This window comes from Corvus hawaiiensis, chromosome 2 (assembly GCF_020740725.1).
Source record: "Corvus hawaiiensis isolate bCorHaw1 chromosome 2, bCorHaw1.pri.cur, whole genome shotgun sequence".
NCBI classification, from domain to species: domain Eukaryota; kingdom Metazoa; phylum Chordata; class Aves; order Passeriformes; family Corvidae; genus Corvus; species Corvus hawaiiensis.
Genome location: NC_063214.1, coordinates 503,840 through 521,504, shown reverse-complemented (window position 1 = coordinate 521,504; position 17,665 = coordinate 503,840). Strand labels below are relative to the sequence as shown.

Below are 17,665 nucleotides of genomic sequence, written 5' to 3'. Positions count from 1 at the left end.
GTTAATTGTGCTCACAAAGGTGCAGATACAAGAGACCAGTCTGTGCTTACCTAGACCTGAGACAAGTCCTAAGGACAGTCCTCAAGTCAGACACAGAGCTCGTGTGGGTACCAAATCCCAGCCCTTTCCAGGCCTGGTACCACTGGTGAGCTCCCTTGCAAGGAGCCCAGCTCAAGTCCAGGCCTGGGAGAGGCTGAATGCGCTTCTCAATCCAGCTCTCACCCAACTGCCCCTTCTCCCAGCCAAGCACCGGCACTGAAACATCACCTCAACACTGCACAGACTTGGGAGAGTTGTAAACTTCTCCACAAGTCCCAGGGAACAAAAACCAGGGGAGGGATTACCGCTGCCCTTCATGTTCTTAGAGCTGCTTGGCAGGGAAAGTGTGATCCTCGCTCTTGGCTGGATTCTCAAAAGAAATCAGAGTCATTGGCTCTATTTAAAATGAAAAATATTCTCGTTTTCTTTCTCTTCCTTCATGTTCCCTTCTTTGCCCCCCACCTCCCCCTCTCCCCCCAAGCTGTTGGTTGAGATCTGAAAAGCAGTTCATGAATTGCTCAGGAGCTGGCAGAAATTAATAAAATGAAGCTCATTTATATTGAAATGGACTCATTATCATGCCAGCTGCCAATAATTTCCAAGAGGGGAATCTTGCTGACAAAAAAGGCCCTACAGGCAAGAGGTTTCCCACCTGCACCCACCGCACGGGGACCAACCCTGCTACATGCACTCCTCACCTCCCAGGAAAAGGAATTGGGACCATCTCTGTTCAGATCCGCCTGCTACTGCCCCAAAAAAACCTGACCAAAAGAAGAACAAAAGAGACACAGCCAAGCATTTTATCAGATTTTCCACCCTGACGTGGCTGTTAAGGAGTTTGTAACTCAGTAAAATCTGCTCCGGGGTGACACAAACTTTGGTCACTCCCCTGAGAAACCAACTCCAGCGCAGCCCGTTCCGCACACCGCCTGTGCTCCTCCAGCAAAACCCCTTCTCTCCTGGCAGTCCTTGGTTAGAAAGGGGATGTTTGCACCTGGATCCCGCATTATCCAAATCCTCACGCTGCTGCAGTACATCTGAAGGGCTGGCAGCATCCTCTGCCACAAACAGCTGAGTCCTGGGCGCACACAGCTCCTCCAGAAGACAAGGATTTATCATCACCCATCAACTCTTTGCTGAAAAGTTTTGCTCCCATCAACTTTTACAACTCTGACAGTCCTTCCTAAATTAAACCAATTCATACTTTTCAAGAAGACTATCAGTTTTTCATATTTTGTCTGACATTAATATGCACTGGAACAGTCCTCAGTGTCTTGGTTCATTCCAACAGCCTAGGCTCTGTCACAGCAGAAGTTCTGGAGTTCTGAAGCAGCCTCCAGCAAAGCCTTCCTTCTAGCAAGGCCTTGGAAGGTCCAAAGGGGCAAAAAGTGATGTCCATGCTCCTCATTCAGCAGGAAGGGCAGAAGTAACACGAGCACAGCCCCATCACTTCCTTTCCAGCACAGAGCCCTTTCTGGACATGCCTGCTCCTCTGGATGCTCCCGTGGAGACTGGCTGAGGGGGAAGCTGACCAGTGACCCACCAGTCTGTTCTCAGGGGAGATGGACAACTGTAAACATTGACACATGGAACAATTGGTCTAACTAAAAGAAAAAGAATCAAATAAAGATTTTCAAACTTCTACACTCGAGACAAGACCTCCCCTGTTAGCGTCGACTGCTCCCGACACACTCAGACACAGCCCTGGTGCGTGTGAGCCAACGCCTGCACACGTCAGTGCAGCTCCCTGCATCCTTTGAAGGTCTGCAAGCAGCACAGCTGTATTTACTGCACAGCCACAAAGCAGTGTCTCCACAAACCAGGCCAAGGAGCTCCCACAGGGCTCATTGTGCCACCAGTCCCGGCCGGGGGAGCGCAGGAAACCTGCACGGACGGATTAAACACAGAGCAAGGAAGTAGAACAGATTAAAAGAGCACCTTGTTACTCTTCACATCTGCTACCTGCGATTCCAGGTACAGCAAGAGCTCTGACTTTTACATGCTGGAGCAGTTTGCAATGCCCAGAGTTTGGGAGAAAAATCCAGCACACCTGTTTTCTTTTTGCTCGCAGACCCTTGACAAGAACATTAATAGATGAAAAATATGGAAGCTGCAAGCTTTCTAAAGGCCTCCTTTTCAAAGCACAACCCTTCCTTTCCAGTACGAAAAAAATCAGTATGCAAATATATCTCCTTGTCCAGTGAACAGGAAAAGCTGGCGAAAAGGACGACAGCTCTCTTTCAATTCTATTTTTACTTTTTCATTTTGTGAGGCATTATTTTTGTCAGATTTCAAATGCAATCAGTTGGTTGTTAAGTAAATCTTCATCCAGTTTGGAGAAGCCCTCGGCAACTCTACCATCAAGCATCAGGATGTACGTACAGAGACAGGAAGTAGTAGTCATTCCATACAGAAACCATTCAATATTCATCAGCGGCTCTGAGCTGTATTCCCCACCCACGATCCCAGTTCCACGCCACTGTAACTCCAGTGTTTGATCCCATCTCCTGAAATGGAGAATCAGGCCCTTTAGTTGTGACTGGAGGCCACATTTTGCTAGTTAATAGTTAGTTAGCTAATATGAATTGCTGCTGAAATCAGTGCAGCCAATGCCCTGCCCTGAGACCGAGGTAAATGCTCTGCTGTGCTCCACGGTTCCGGTGGCCTGACAGCTCTGGCTCTCCCATCCCATCCCCCTGGGCTGCCCTCTGCAAAACAGAACCCACAGGAGATGGAGCGCAGAATATCCTGAGCTGGAAGGGACCCACGAAGATCAGAGTCCAGCTCTGGCCCTGCACAGACACCCCAACAATCCTCCAGACCCTTCACCATCCTTGTATCCCTCCTTCGGATGCTCTTCAATAGTTTTAGACCCTTCTTAAACTGTGGTGCCCAAACTGCCCCCACACCTCAAGGTAAGGCCGCACCAGCGATGGATCCATGGATGGATGGATGGATGGATGGAGAAGAGACTGCTCTATGCCCAGGTCTTTGTTCAGAAATGCAATTCAGAAAATCTCCAAGCTTCCCCGCTCTTGATCTAGACACTGAGCCCCGAGACCAACTTTAGAGGATGGCAGAAGCTGGTTGACTTTTAAAGTAGTGAAAATAAATGACAAACATGCTCTTCTCTGTGTTTTCTTTCTATGACATTTAAAATGTCATAGAAGCCTTTTGTTTGTGAGAAAAATTAATTTCAAACCAAGCATGGCTTATACTACCTGTTGAGGAGACTGGCAGCTCCTGAAACTGGAGTCTGATGACAATGGCCATCCAGGAAGGTGGGGGATCCATCCATACATCCCCAAGAACGGGCCGGCAGAGCTGGAATTGCAAAACCTCTTTGCAAGCGTCTCGCTAACGCGCAACCTCCGTGTCTGTCACGGCTGGGAGAACAATGCTGGTGATCCTCCAGATGAAGAGGAGGGCAATGAAAAATAAACCCACATTCCCTTTGAGAAGAACTCCTAAAGGGGAAGGTGTGGGAAGCCCTGCTCCTCCAGCTGGAGCACCACCCCTATGACAATTTCCAAGGGAGGGAAGAATAGGCAAAAAGAGAGGGAGGGAGGGAGGTTTGTCAAGAGACCATAAACCTCCACAGAGCCAACAGTCAGCCATCCCCAAATCCCAGCTACAGGAAACAAAACCAGGAGCACAGCACTGACAAAGCACCGTAGGGCCTTGGCAATAAATTAATGGAAGAGCAGAGCAGGTAGCCCAAGGGAAAGCCCCCTCTCCAGGGTTTCTCTATTTATAGAGGGGATGTGAATAATTGACACGGTTGTGGGTTTCTTTGTTTTTCAAACACTTTTACAACTATCTGAGCATGCTTTAACTCTTTCTCCTTCCCTTCCCTTTTATTTTTAATGGTGGGAAAATCCCCCTGTCTACCCTGGGGGGAATCTGCAAGGTTTTACACGTTTCCAGCAAAGGGCAGAGTAGGGGGAGGATTCTAATTTCAGATTATCAGACATAAGCAAATCTATGGGAAGCCACGAGGGCAACTCCCTGCAGCCTGTGGGGCAGACTAAACCCAGCCACGAGGGAAGTGCGGGGAAGAAGGAGCCCACTTGGCCTCCATGGAGGCTACGAGGACTGCATGGACATTTATATGATACTTTAAAAAATGAAAGAATTCCCAAAACGCAGCTGAAATAAAAAATAAGGTGTGGCTTGTTTATTTACCTTTAGGTTCTATGTTATTGTTATTACACTTTGCTTGAAAAGGGCTTTCTGCTTGTGCCAAATGAGCAGAGAACTGCTGATACACAGCAAGGGTGGGATGAGCCAAATGCACTAAAAAGACTGAGAAGTAACAAGAAAATATTCAGGCCAGGAGACAGAGCTCCAAATGGATCTGTGGAAGCTCTCACTGTACAGCCAAGGACACAGAAGAACCACCCAGCACCACAGGCTCCAGCAATAAAAACTGAAACCCTTGGCTTGAGTGACCAAGGAGACAGGATGTGAAGGATTAAAATGTTGTGGAAAAAAATTAAGAGCAATAATTGTGGTAGGGGGAATTGGAGAGGAAGTGCTTAGTGTATCTCCTCATTTCAGCATTGAGGTAAGTAATCTGATTTTCAAGCAATGCCAAAGACCTCACACAGATCATTAAGATGGTGCCTGAGATATGAAGTATCTAATTTTAGATACTCTGACTTAAGTACTAGGGAGGGATTCCAGAGGTCTACGGAAAAACCAGTGTGAAACACAACTCGGGCAAAATCACAGTGAGCAGCGCTCTCCCATCCTGGTCCCTCTCTCTCTCTGAGGGAGCACGAGGAACCTCACTGAGCACCAAAGCCGTGTCAGGTTCCTCAATTACTGCTTTAGAGTCAGGAGAAAGGACAGAAGAATAACTTCCGTGCCGAGGCCACAAGGAAAGCATAATAAGGAAAAGGATTGAAGCAAAGGATGTCCTTTGCAGATGACAGCCTGCCTTGCACAAGTTTTGGCACCAGGGTCTCTCTGTGAGCTTGTGCTTTTACATCAGCAGCGCTCAGGACTCGGCCTTCACTGAAAGTGCACTGCGGTGGGATGGAGAGGCCGGCAGCTGCAGCACTGCAGGGCAGGGCTGGATTCCTGCTGCCAGGCTCTTCAGAGCTCCTTCTCTCTGTGAACACAGCACTCCCATCACCTGCAGAAAGACCCTACACAGCCACATCTCCAGTGGGAAAGGGCACTGGAGGACTGAGGAGGAAAGATGCATTCAACCCGCAGAAAGCATGCAGTGAACACCCTAAACTTCCCAAAACCGGGAGTTTATTGCCTGATGTGTCAGTGACAGCATGGACACAATTCTCTGGTGGGACAGGGACAAGTGAAGAGCCCAAAGCCAGGACTCCCCACAGGACTCCCACCCTCCGCCTGCTCCAAGCGCTCCTGCCGCAGCTGCTGGACATGATGGGAGCAACAAAAAGGAGCCCAGGGTGAAGCCGAACTTCCCCAATCCTGACTGGAAATCCTAACTCCTGTTTAATCAGAGCCTGCGAGGAGGCAGGCGAGCAGATGCCCAAGTGGCTGCTGTGTTCACCTCCTGCTATCAGCCCCAACAGAGCAGCTTTCCCAGCCAGGCGTTGCCATCACACAGCCCCGTTCCTCCAGCAGGGAGAGAAGGAGAAACCACGAATGCAAAGCTCGGCTGGTCTGTACCAGCTTGGCACCGCTGAAGGTAAATTAAGCATTCAGGTTTTATCTTGCACGTCCTGACAGAGCCTGATGGCTTCAGCTTATCTGGGCTGACCGGTTTCAGTCACGACTCGTCCATCACATCTCCTGACACGGCTCTTCCCCGAGGGAGGAACACACAACCCCAGGGCCACATGCCGGGTGTTGCTTCTTTAATTAAGAGGGGACAAAACGCATGAGGGATGGGAATCCTAGGAGAAGACACCCCCGGGGCTCAGGGGGTGAGCCCCCACCCTGGGAAGAGGTGGGCAGGGAGCAGAGCCGGAGAAAGGACGGATCAGCAAACGCTCTGGAGAGGAAAAGCCAGAACTACCAAAAGCCAGGCTGAGGCCACCACTGATACCCATCAGCTCTGAGTGTGGCCACCAAATAAAATGAAGGCTTTGCCTCCTTTTCCAGGGAGTGCATGGAAGGGGGAGAGACACATGAATCACCACATCTGAGGTTATCAGGAGCAAAATCCAGAGTTTAAAATTTGCCAGTCAGCAGCAGCTTTCAATCTGCATCCCAAAACTATGAGAGAAGCAACCACAGGGATACGGGCAAGAATTTTCATATTAAAACCTGCGGATCAGGATCCTGCCTGGGACTGCAGAACAAGCGATCCCAGCAGTGATGTATCCATCTGTCTGTCAAGGGAATGCAAGGCTGGAGAGCACAGCTGGGAGATGGAACAGGGAATGACATGGGAAGAAATGGGAAACTAAATAATTTCTGCCTGCTACTCTTGATCACTCCCTGCAAGAAGATGACCCATTTTCCAGAGGAGGAAAGGCAGAAGACACCTTTCCAGGAAACGACTAATGGAGCTGAAGATGACAAAAACTGGCACAGGAATTACGATCTACATAAGAAACTTTGCACAGAGGTTGTGCTGAGAAGACAATTACCTCACTCGAGCTTTTTCATGTTTCCAATGACAACACATAAAAAGAAATGTGACGGTGACTTGTGCTGAGGACACAAAGCTGGAAGAAGTCACGGTACAGAGCAGACCTTTTGTCTCATACTGATCCCAGAGGACCATGAGCTCCCAGTGTGGCAGTGATGCCAAGAAAAGCAAAGGTAAATCAAAGGATGGACCAAGCAGGACCTGCCCAGCAGAAGCAGGAGTGACTGATGCTGCAGAAGACACTGACCTCATCTGGAACACCACGTGCAACCCTCACTGTGGCCAAGGTTAGCACAGATCAGACACCTTCAGCAAAAGCAAGGCCAGAGTGAAGCTTCACTCCAAGAGGAGTTCAGAGCAACAAAACTGCTGTCAAACAGAACACAAGCAGAGAGGCAGCCGAGCAGTGCCTCCAGCTGGAAGGTTCAGCCCTGGACTCCTGACCAGCCTTGGTGGGACCCACGGATCACAGCTCCACCAAGGGACAGAGCTCGTCCTTCCCAAACTCAAGCTGTTCCTGAGCAATAGGAAAAAACAACAACAAATCCTCCACAGTTTGGCAGCACCACAGTTGGTCCAGGTCCTCCCCTGGCTTTGCAATCTGTGGTCAATAAGAGCAGAATGTTGTTGCTGGCACACAGGAGCTGCCTGTGAGCAGCACCCAGCAGCAGTGCCAGGTGAGCAGCTGCAGGGCTTGTACCTGTGAGCTCCCGACATCCTGCACAGGACACTGCCAAAAACAGCTTCAGTTGAGTTCTCCCTTGAAAATGACTCAAAAAGTAGTGCCAGAGAAGGAGCAAGGAGAGAGGTTCCAAACCCTGCTCAGCACCAGGCTCTCACTGCCTTTTCAGGCAGTTACTGCCAGGTATAGTCACAGAAACAAAACACTGAGCTAAAGTATGAAGAAATGGGACTTTTTTTAGCATTCTAAAGTATGTGTCAGAAATGCAAACTCCTCATAAAACAGCAGCTATGCCTCCTCCAAATGCCAGGCTGGTGAAGTATCAGCCACAGCATCAAACAAAAGCACAGTAAATCTACATGGCACTTTACTGACTGGACACGGCACTCAGTGCTCTGGGCTGGTGAAAAGGTGGGGATGGGGCACAGCATGGACTCCATGACCTCAGAGGTCTTTTCCAACCTCAGTGATCCTGTGATCGGTACTTTCAGCAGCAGCAAGTGCCATTCCATCATTCCAGTGCCTGACGTTGGCCCAAAAGAGCCCTGGAAGAAAATGACCAGTCTCCTCTTTACATTTAAAGAGCAGTAGATGATTTTAGTGGCTGAGAAAGCCACTGGTATTTTTCGTGGCATCATTCCCAGGCCAAATGAAAACAAACCCTGCAGCAGATGCACACACAGTGTATCTGTGGACACACTGCCCAGAGCCACCTTGCCTGTCTTACAAGGGAATTACTCAGCCCACCTGAGCTCACAGCAGCTCCTGAATTCACCCAAATGGCTTCTGTCCCCCAGCAGAGCCACCTCCAAGCTGCAGGCAAGTCCAGCCATTCCCAATAAATTCCCAGCAATGTTTTTGTCTGCATGCCCCCAGTGTGTTACTGGTTAAAGCACTTTTACTCAAAAGGGTGTTAAAAATAACATCAGGGACCAGGAATTTCCTCTTGAGACATGCTTTTCCTCCCTCCTGAGCCAAAGCCACCAGGAGAGGTGAGTCTCCTGTGCCTTCCACTCCACCAGCAGCCACAGACACATCTCCACACTGATCCTACAGATCCAGGCCAGAAGCAGTAACTTTTTTTCTGCAGCAAGTGGATGCACCCCAGAGACAAAGTGACTGCTGCCATTTTCAAGGGAAGCCCTTTAAAGAGGGGACAAAAGAGAGAAGCAAAGGACACGTTTACAGCAGAGCTACACAAAGACTGAGTGGCTCTGCACCAGCCCTTGCATCTGTTTTTGGAAAGCAATAACCTTTGTGCCAGTTCAGGGGGTCTTACCTCGAAATTTTCAGATCTCTACTACAGAGTCTGCCCTACAGGTGCTCTGGAGACTTCTGGATGTTTTGCCATCAGTCTTGTTCTGAGAAGATCCCCTTATCACACATCATTGATGGGCTGTACATGCTTTCAAGTCACCCATGAGTGATATCAAAATATTTCAAATGCAATTCCCTTCTTTTCTTGTTTTCTTAGTTGTTTTCCACCACTTTTCAGAGCTGACATACCTACATGAAAAGAGGGGGAGGAGGCAAAAAGAAAATGTATTTTGCACTTCATTATTTACAGTTTTCAATCAACTCCTACAAAACCTTTCTCAAGATGTTATTCCTTGTACATTACAGGAGGAAGAACAGCTCTGTGCAGTGCAGGAATCACAGGACACTGAGGCCAGATCTACATGACAAATATTTGCCAGCACAGCTGTATTCACTGCTGTGATGGGACACAACCTCTGACCGTGCCTGCAGAGGCCCCTGCAATATGGTTACAGGAGCAAAATTATGATGTGACTTCTAGTAACACATCTTTTTTTCTCTGTCCCAAAGAAAACCAAGCTCCAAAGAAGCTCCTCCATCAGCAGCACTGCTTTGCTGGCGTGATGCAGCAACACAAACGCTCCCAGTTTTTCCGATGGCTTCCCATCTGCAGGGCTGCACCAGGGATGGGCAGAGCCCTGGGCTCTGTCGGGGAAGCAGAAGTGTCTCCCTCCCTCCCTGCAGAGTGCTGACTGCAGCCTTTCCTTCCAAGGGAGCTGCCAAGCCCCTGCACATGGGGCAGCTCGGAACAAGCCGCCACACGAGCGGCCCGGCGAGCTTCCGCCTGCACAACAGCAGCTCTAAACACCCTGCCCAAGAGCCACACTGCAATCAGGGCAAAATTCACCCAGGGGGCTCTGGATCGGGCCCCCAAAGAAGTGACGAGGTTTGAGGAGTGGCACACAGAACCAAAAAGCTCAGCCTGGCTTCTGACATCTCTGAACTGCAGTGGGAAATCTTGCTCTGCCTCGTGCACGAAAGGGTCACACCGAGAAGGAAAACGCCAAAGGGAACAAAGAACAGAGGGGAAAAATCTCAGAGAAACAAGATGCTGTTTCTCTGGCTTTTCCACACACCATTTCCTCAGGGGTCATTTTTAGCACCTTTTCTTTGACTCGCAGCCCCCTCACCAGCCGGGCCAGCTCCACTCGCCCCTCTCAGGGGCTGTTCCTCACTACAGCGAAGGCTCCTTCTCCTCTTCCTCCTCCTTCCCTTCTCCCTGCTCTGTCCCAGGAGACCCAGCAGTGCCAGTGAGGAGGAGGAAGCAAAGGCAGTTCTCTGACATCTCCCAGCACCACCCCAGGTCACAGTCCCTGTCTCACTTTCCCATTAAAATAAAAAAGTGCCCTTCAAAAGAAACTCACAATAAGTCCTGAAAACACCCTTGGTAACAACTTCAGTATAATTTTTTAAAATACCTGAAATTCTCCCAGCCAAGCACCCAAAAAGCAGCTAAATACTCCCTCTGCAACAAGTGTTCATTGCTCTGAACTTCAGGGAGCCAAAGGAAGGCAGCACAGGCTGGAGAAATCCATCCCTCCTGGTGCCATCTGTAAGGCTGCAATCAGCTACCAGTATTTCTGCAACCCTCTATAGTGTAGCAAACAGAAAATCCATTAACTGGGACATTTTTGTGGGATTTCTGTCAGTTTCCTTGTTCCAGAGGCTTATATTTATAAAAGATACAAAAACCTGACGGCTTCCTTTGTTCAATGTTTCACAAAGATCCAACCAACTTTCAGGGTTCAATTCAGCTTTAATTATTAGATTAATAATTATGTAAACAGGCAGTAAATTCCTTTTAAAGACAATAAAAACATTTGCAGAGTAAGTTAATGTTCAGAAGCAGAGCGATGCTCCTCCAAGCATCGCCCGAAATCCCACTGCACCAATTAATATCGGGATATTGTTTAGCCTGACCATTTACCAGCACACAGCAGATCACGAGGGAGGAGTAATTTAAACCATCCGTGGAATGGCTTTGAAATGAGACAAATAAACTGCTACAGTGATGGCTGGAAATGTGGTTTGAGGCCCATTTCCACCACCCCCACTCCCCGTGAGCTCTGCTTTACCTGAGGAGCTGCAATGACCTCACTGGGCAGCAGGACAGGGGGAAAAGGGGGCTCTTGGCACAGACCTCATTCCCTGGATGGGGTGGTGGGGTGGGAAAAGGGGTCAACAGCAAGCACCCTGGTGAGGAGGGCCACAGGGATGTGGGTACCATGCCTTGAGTGCCACAGGGGAAGAGGAGAGCCCCTCGACCACCTCACCCCTCTCCATCTCCCACCAGCCCCCAGGGGACAGGGCTGTGATCACAAGGAACCAGGCACTGAGGTTTGGCACGTCCTCCCTACGCCCAGCTGTGGGAAAGGAGGGAAGCACTCCATTATCACTCCTCACACAGGTTTTAACATGCCTCAACTTATTCTCTGCCTCTTAAAAAACCCAAACAAGCCATGAAAAGGAATGTATAATCACCTGGCAGGGCACCTCTCTGCTCCAGCTTGCAGGCTCTGCCCCACCATGTTCTTTTCCCAGCCCAACATGACTTGTGAAACATTTTACACAATGGGCACCTCGAACTTTTCAAGGGAAACAACTTCCAGCCCCATTGGCAGAACAGGCTGAGGGCTCCTGACAAGGAAACATGCCCCACTGGGATGTGGACATGGAGGTGAAATGAAGAAGAACAACGGTTTGTTTACGCAGGAGATGTGGCAAACGCTGGCCAAGTGGCATCCGAGTGCATCCCAGGCTCTGGGGGAACCCTTTCAGCACCACAAAACCCCACCTGGGCGGCTGTGCCCGACACTGCAGCACGGGCATGCAGATGCCAGCGGGGAAAAGCCTTCCCAGGAGCAGCTCAGCTGTGGGCAGGCAGGAAGCTGTGCCAGCACTGCCGACTCCAACAGCCGCATCCCGTGGAGCCGCTTGCAAAAACCGGAGCTTCATTTGGGGCATGAAACACTGAGAAAATCCCAACCCGGGAGGCAGCCAACAAGATCTGGAATATCAGAATCCCAGATTCGTGGAATGGTTTGGGTTGGAAGGGACCTTAAAGCTTATCCAGTGCCAGCCCCTAACAGGAACAAGGACACCTCCCACTGTCCCAGGTGGCTCCAAGCCCCATCCAGCCTGGCTTTGGACACTGCCAGGGATGCAGGGGCAGCCACAGGGAGGGAAAAAGGATTGTAGTTAATCCTCCCAACAAACAGAAAGGCTGGGAGAACGCTGGGAAGGTTCAGTGTGAGGATGTGTCCCTGCTCCCAGGGCTCAGCAGGGTTAATAACCTGCTCTTCTCACAGCCCCACATGTAAATACACAATTTCGGGGCACAGGGCCGCCGCTGTGAGTTGATGCTCAATAGTTCCATTTTAGTTTTCCTCCTCAAGGCCTGACTTCCAACTGCATTCTGAAAAGGAAACAAGTCCTGGACTTGTTTGAACAAGTGGGTAACACCTGCTCCAGGCTTTTGGCTTTACTGCATTGTCTGGGGTTTGGGGTTTGTTCTTTAAAGCCCAACCTAACAGGCTTAGGGGAAAAAAAGAAAGGCCCATAACCAGTTTCAAGAGTAAGAGAGAAAAAGACTTCATTCATTCACTCCTTTGTTTTCAGAAAACCTACCCTGACATTTCTTTGCCAATACATCAGGAAAACTGCAGCAAATGCAAACACAGGCAGGATGGTGCTTCAAAGGGAGAAGGTACAGCCCTGCTTTGGCTCCAGTTTCTCCTGACCCAGCCTCTATTCTGGGATATTTCTGTATCAGTGAGCTCGTTTTACTGGAACTCTTAACAAGCAGGGAAGACACGGCAGCATCCCGCCTGCCAAGTGCTATTTGTTTATGCAAGATTTCCAGAATCCATCTTCTTTTCTTCCCCAGAAACACGCTGTACACTCAGAAGGAAGACACTGAAGTGTCATCATGTGAGAGCTGGGCAGAGCTGAGCCGTGCTGGAGTGGGAACCCGCTTCAGCAGACTCCGGAGACACTTCCATCCCAACACTCACGTGACTGGAGTTCTGCACAGTCCCGCCGGGCCGGGCCCAGCTCACGGCTTCCGACACCACCCTGACAGGCAGCTTTGCTAAACTAACCAGGAGTAAGAAACCCTGCAGAATTCCAGGGAGAATCAGCCCATGACTCCCGCTTGGAGCAGGGACGGACGTGAAGCAAGAGCTGTTAGTTCGCCTGTCGCCGGTGGGGCTGCCCCGGCCCGCGCTGTTCCAGGCAGCTTCCAGATGAAGATTAATGGAGACAGGAGCACAGCTCCCCTGCAAGCCCAGCCCGCCAGCCAGTGACTTCAGCCCAAATTGAACTAGGAATTGGGAATCCCACAGGAACGCTGCTTGGAGGTTTTCTCCGCTTAAACACGACCCATCCGCATGAAACAAAAATCTGTCGGGGGTGATTTTGCCCAATTAATCCAGTAAGGAGTTTGGCGGGAATATTCCAGAGAATGCCACGTGCTGTGAGCAGATAAGTAACACGTCCCACTGTAGATGTTTCCTAACTTAGCCTGTATTTAAGGCAAGCAATAAATAACAGCACTGAACATGGTTTTTAACACCAACATAAAATTAAAAAACCCAAATGCTGTTAATTTTGTTGATGCCTTTGCTGTGCCAGTTGTAACAGGTTGATAAATTCCTACAGAAAGGATATCATTCATAAGGACCTCGCCTGCCTCTGCTGGGACAATTTTTAGGGATGTACTCAGCAAAAGATGATGCACAACAGGTTATATGCACCACAATGGGTTGGAATTTGCACACAGAGAAGAATAAATCAGAATAAAACCCATTTACTATCACAACAGTTAACTATAAACTTTAATTTAGCTGGGAGACCAAATATTGACATCCTGCACTGGATTGACCATGAAGTTTTGACTGATGGCACACAAAGCTAACCCGATGCTTAAACAACAACAATTAATAAGTTGGCAGCTACACCAGCTTTAAATATCAAAATTCTACCAATATTTTCCCAATCCATTCAGGTGAAAAAACATCAACGCAAGAGCCATCCACCTTTTTCAAGATTACAGTGCCTTTCATGCAAGAAACCAGAAGCAATGCCACCTCCGAAGTCAGTAAAGAAAATTAGAACTAGAAGAGTAATAAATTCCATTTTTAATTGGGGAAAATGCCAGAAATAATTAAAAACTAATAATCCTTATGGAAGCCCAGCTGAAATATTTGCTGATTCAAAATTCAAATGGTCCTGCGTTGGACTAACAAAGAGTTATATTTAGAGTATTTCCAAGGTTCTCTTTCTGAGAACAGCACAGGCCTACGTGCATCCGCCTCCCTGGTGCCAGAGGGAGCCACAGAACACAGTTATCTGCACGGGGCTGTGAGAAGCTGAGGCACAAATGGTCATTTAGTCAAAACCCCCACTCAATTTCTGTAAGAAACCCCGATAACCCAGCCCAGGCACATGGTTTGAAAGCCTCCCGCTCTCAGGGATCAAGCGCCTCACGTACATTGACACGTAATCCTCTGAGCACTATTACAGCGTCACAATGGAAATTAAATAACAGCTTTCAAGTGCAGCTATTGAGATAATCACACTCAGCCCGGGAAAGAATCAGCAAGCCCCAGCACTCCCATCCACAGCCCCCAGTGAAACAGCTCATGCCAACAGGGGGCATTTCGGATCCCACTCTGTGCTGCTGAATAAACCCGGGCTTACACAAAGCTGTCCCGGGGGAAGCCCATTTTCTGTCCCTGCTCTGGTGGAACAACCTGCACTACTCACACGGGGAGGGCTCCTGCCCCCGGTGTTCTCTCTATGCTCGGTGCTGCTGCTCATTTTCATGTATTCAACCCAGCTGTCAGAGAACACTCGGCTCAGAGGTGGGGGAATGTTTATCGGAGAAGAGCAGGGGTATTTAATGCTGAGGGCCCCTTTTTTTCCCCTTGAGTTTTTAAATTCTAGAGGATTCTGTTCAGTTGCAAGCCAAGAATTTCAGCACGCAGCACCCCTGCTGCCCGACAGCTTCAGTGGGTTATTCAGTGGTGAAGCATAAGCAAAAGCTGTGTCTGAGAGAGAAGGTGCTAGATTAGGGCTCCACTCTTCAACTTAATTCCAGGGATTCACAGGCAAGTACCTGAAATCTCCCTGAGACTCAAATCCCCTTTTACAAATGGAGAAATTCCTCTCCTGTCTCACTGAAATAAAGCCAGAGTAAATCACAGAATCACGGAATGGTTTTGGCCGGAAGGGACCTTCCAGATCATCCCTTCATCCAGGTGAGGTGCCCGTGCAGGGGACGTGGTGGTGACAAAGATCTCCTCAGACAGCAGGGGCTGTGCTCAGTGTGGTGCAACTTCATCACAGTACCACAAAACTCAAACTCACTTTGCTCCACACAAAAGAGCTCTAAAATCAAGTGGAAGGAGTCACATTCACCTCCAGAATTTGGCTGCTACACAGACTTGTGGGACCCACTCAATTACTTTGGGATAATATTGCCATAAATTGTAGGTCAGGCATAGAGGAATATGAATCCCTGGCCTCTGCCATTCCTCTACTAGGTTCAAAAGAGAGGTTGGACAAAGATAATCCCCTTATTGCTCTGTCAATTTTACTAGCAGAGACTCTAAATGCAAAATTTGGTCCAGCTTGAGCAATAAAAAATGATTTTCATTTCCAGGCTCCCAAGAGCTGCGGCCGAGAGCCTCACCGAACTCCAGGAGCCTGAGAGCTCTGGGCTTTTGAAAGCCCTGCGAGTGGGGAGCTGAGAAGGAGGTTGGAGAGGCTTCCACACGAATGGATTACAGTTCTGAGACCTCAGGAGAATTCCGCTCCAAACCTCACGGCGACACGTTGTGGTGCCGTCTGCTGCGAGCGGGGTTGTGAAAAGCAGGAGCTGCCAGGGAGGCGTGAAGTCTGTCCCTTCTGTGCCCAGCTCTGAGCAACGTGGGGACGTGACTCACATCTCACTGCGCACCGAGCCAGGCAAGACATTTCATTGCCATTTAGACAATGAATCAGGAGCTCTGCGAGGAATACAACCCCTACGAGGCCTTATCTTCCTGTATTCAAAAACAGACTTTATTTTTAAGACCAATCTGATAAAAGGGTAATTCTATATACCTGCTGAAAATGTGCTGATCCTTGATTCCTTCTCAGCAGTAGGACATGCTGCCAAACCCTCGAACCACAGATCCACAGAACATCCTGAATTGGACGGGACCCATGAGGATCGAGTCCAACCCCCTGACCCTGCACCAGACACCCCAACAATCCCATCACATTCCTCAGAAACACCTGGCCCCTCCTGGATGTGTTTTAATTTTTCCATGAATAATAGAGGCCCAAAGCAGGTTACAGAAAAGTCAGTGGAAGCGACAGGTAGGCAGAGGTTTTGAAAAACTGCTGCTGCTGCCTTAAGTGACTCGTTTTGGGGTTCAACGAGCAAAAAGTGCATTAAAATTTCAAAGGATTCCTGTACAGAAATAGCTCTGCACAGCTGGAGTGGCTTCAAGTGAGATGCACACTCTGATGAGCAGGTTCAAGATTGCTCTGAAAGAGCTAAATATCTGCAATCTTGTCTGAATGCCAGGTGAGCTGTGCTCCTCCTAAACCCGCTGAGGGAACAGGGGCTGGGCAGCCACTTCAAACGCAGGATGATCAAACCTTGGGATAAGCACGGCAGAGCTCGAGCAGGTTCTGGGGACCAGCAGGACAAGCCCCTCAACCCGGGAAACCCTGGAGCTTGGACTAAGAGCCCATCTCATCCTGCAAGAGAGGACGTGGTCACGGGGACGGCAGGTCTATGTCCTAGAAGTGAGGCCAGCTGGATCCCAAATTAACTCCAAAGGCAATCACTCAGACTTCTTGTTCCCCTTGTACACAATAGTTCTTGGAAAAATGCACTGGAAACATGCAGACTTCAGGGAAGGCTCAGGTTGGACACCAAGAGGAATTTGTCCATAGAAAGAGTGGCTCAAAGATTGGAACTGCCCAGGGAGGTTTGGAGTCCCCATCCCTGGAGGTGTCCAAGGAAGGCATGGAGGTGGCACTCAGTGCTCCGGGCTGGGGACAAGGTGGGATCAGGCACAGCTTGGCCTCGATGGTCTCTTGAGTTCTTTTCCAGCCTCAGCGATCCTGTGATTCCGTGATTCTGAGCCTGGGGAAAGGCCCCATGGGATAACGTGGCAGCTCCTGGCACCCCCCAGGCTGGCGCGCCACAGGAGCAGGGAGCCAGCTTCACTCCCAGCCAAAAGCACCCACTGGAAAAGCCTGGAATCCCAAACTGCTCATGCTGTCCCCACAGCTGTGCACATTTTGGTCTACAAGGGGTTATTTCTTCTCTTAATATATTGATTTGCAATCTTGCCTGCCTGAACACCTCCTGTCCAGGAGCTGTGGGTCTTACTGGGTTCCTTCAAAGACTTCAGCCTTTTTTGCCCTGCACGTTTGTCCTCATTACCCACAAACATTTGCTGGAACACTTCACTGTTTCCCTTCACAGGACACATTTCCCCAACGTTCTGCGTTGCTGAATTGTGCAGAACCAGCAAACTCCACTGCCACACCTCTTACAGGTTTGCAAGTCCTTGCATCTGTGCTTTACACACACGAGGCCCGTGGTGTCTGGAAGTGTCTTCCTTGTGGGACACCATGCACCCCGACCACCTCAGGAGCTGTTCAGGGGCCCTGCTGGACTGATCCTGCAGTTGTATCCCAGTGCTCCGGCGTGGGCTGAAACCAGAGCTCCACAGTCACACGAAGATAGGTGATCCCGGGTCCAGGGGCTCACACAAAGCTGGAGCTGTTTTCCCAGTCATCACAGACTTGGGATTGGCAATTATTTCATTTCCATCTATTCCATGCTGGTGGGGGAATCTCTGTCCTGCCTCGGGCAGCAGGGCAGCCCCAGCTCCCATTTCCCAGGGCACCTAATAGAATCATAGAACTATGGAATATCCTGAGGTGGAAGGGACCCACAAGGATCAGAGTCCAACTCCTGGCCCTGCACAGACACCCCAACAATCTCACCCTGTGCATCCCTGGAGCTCTGGCAGCCT

The 17,665-nt window shown here is 49.5% G+C and overlaps 1 protein-coding gene across 7 annotated transcripts in view; it reads right to left on the bottom strand.

Moving 5' to 3' along the window:
* The window catches only part of TIAM1 (TIAM Rac1 associated GEF 1), a 159,135-nt gene that overhangs the window by 76,570 nt on the left and 64,900 nt on the right, over positions 1-17,665 (bottom strand). The gene's annotated exons all lie outside the window — the stretch shown is intronic.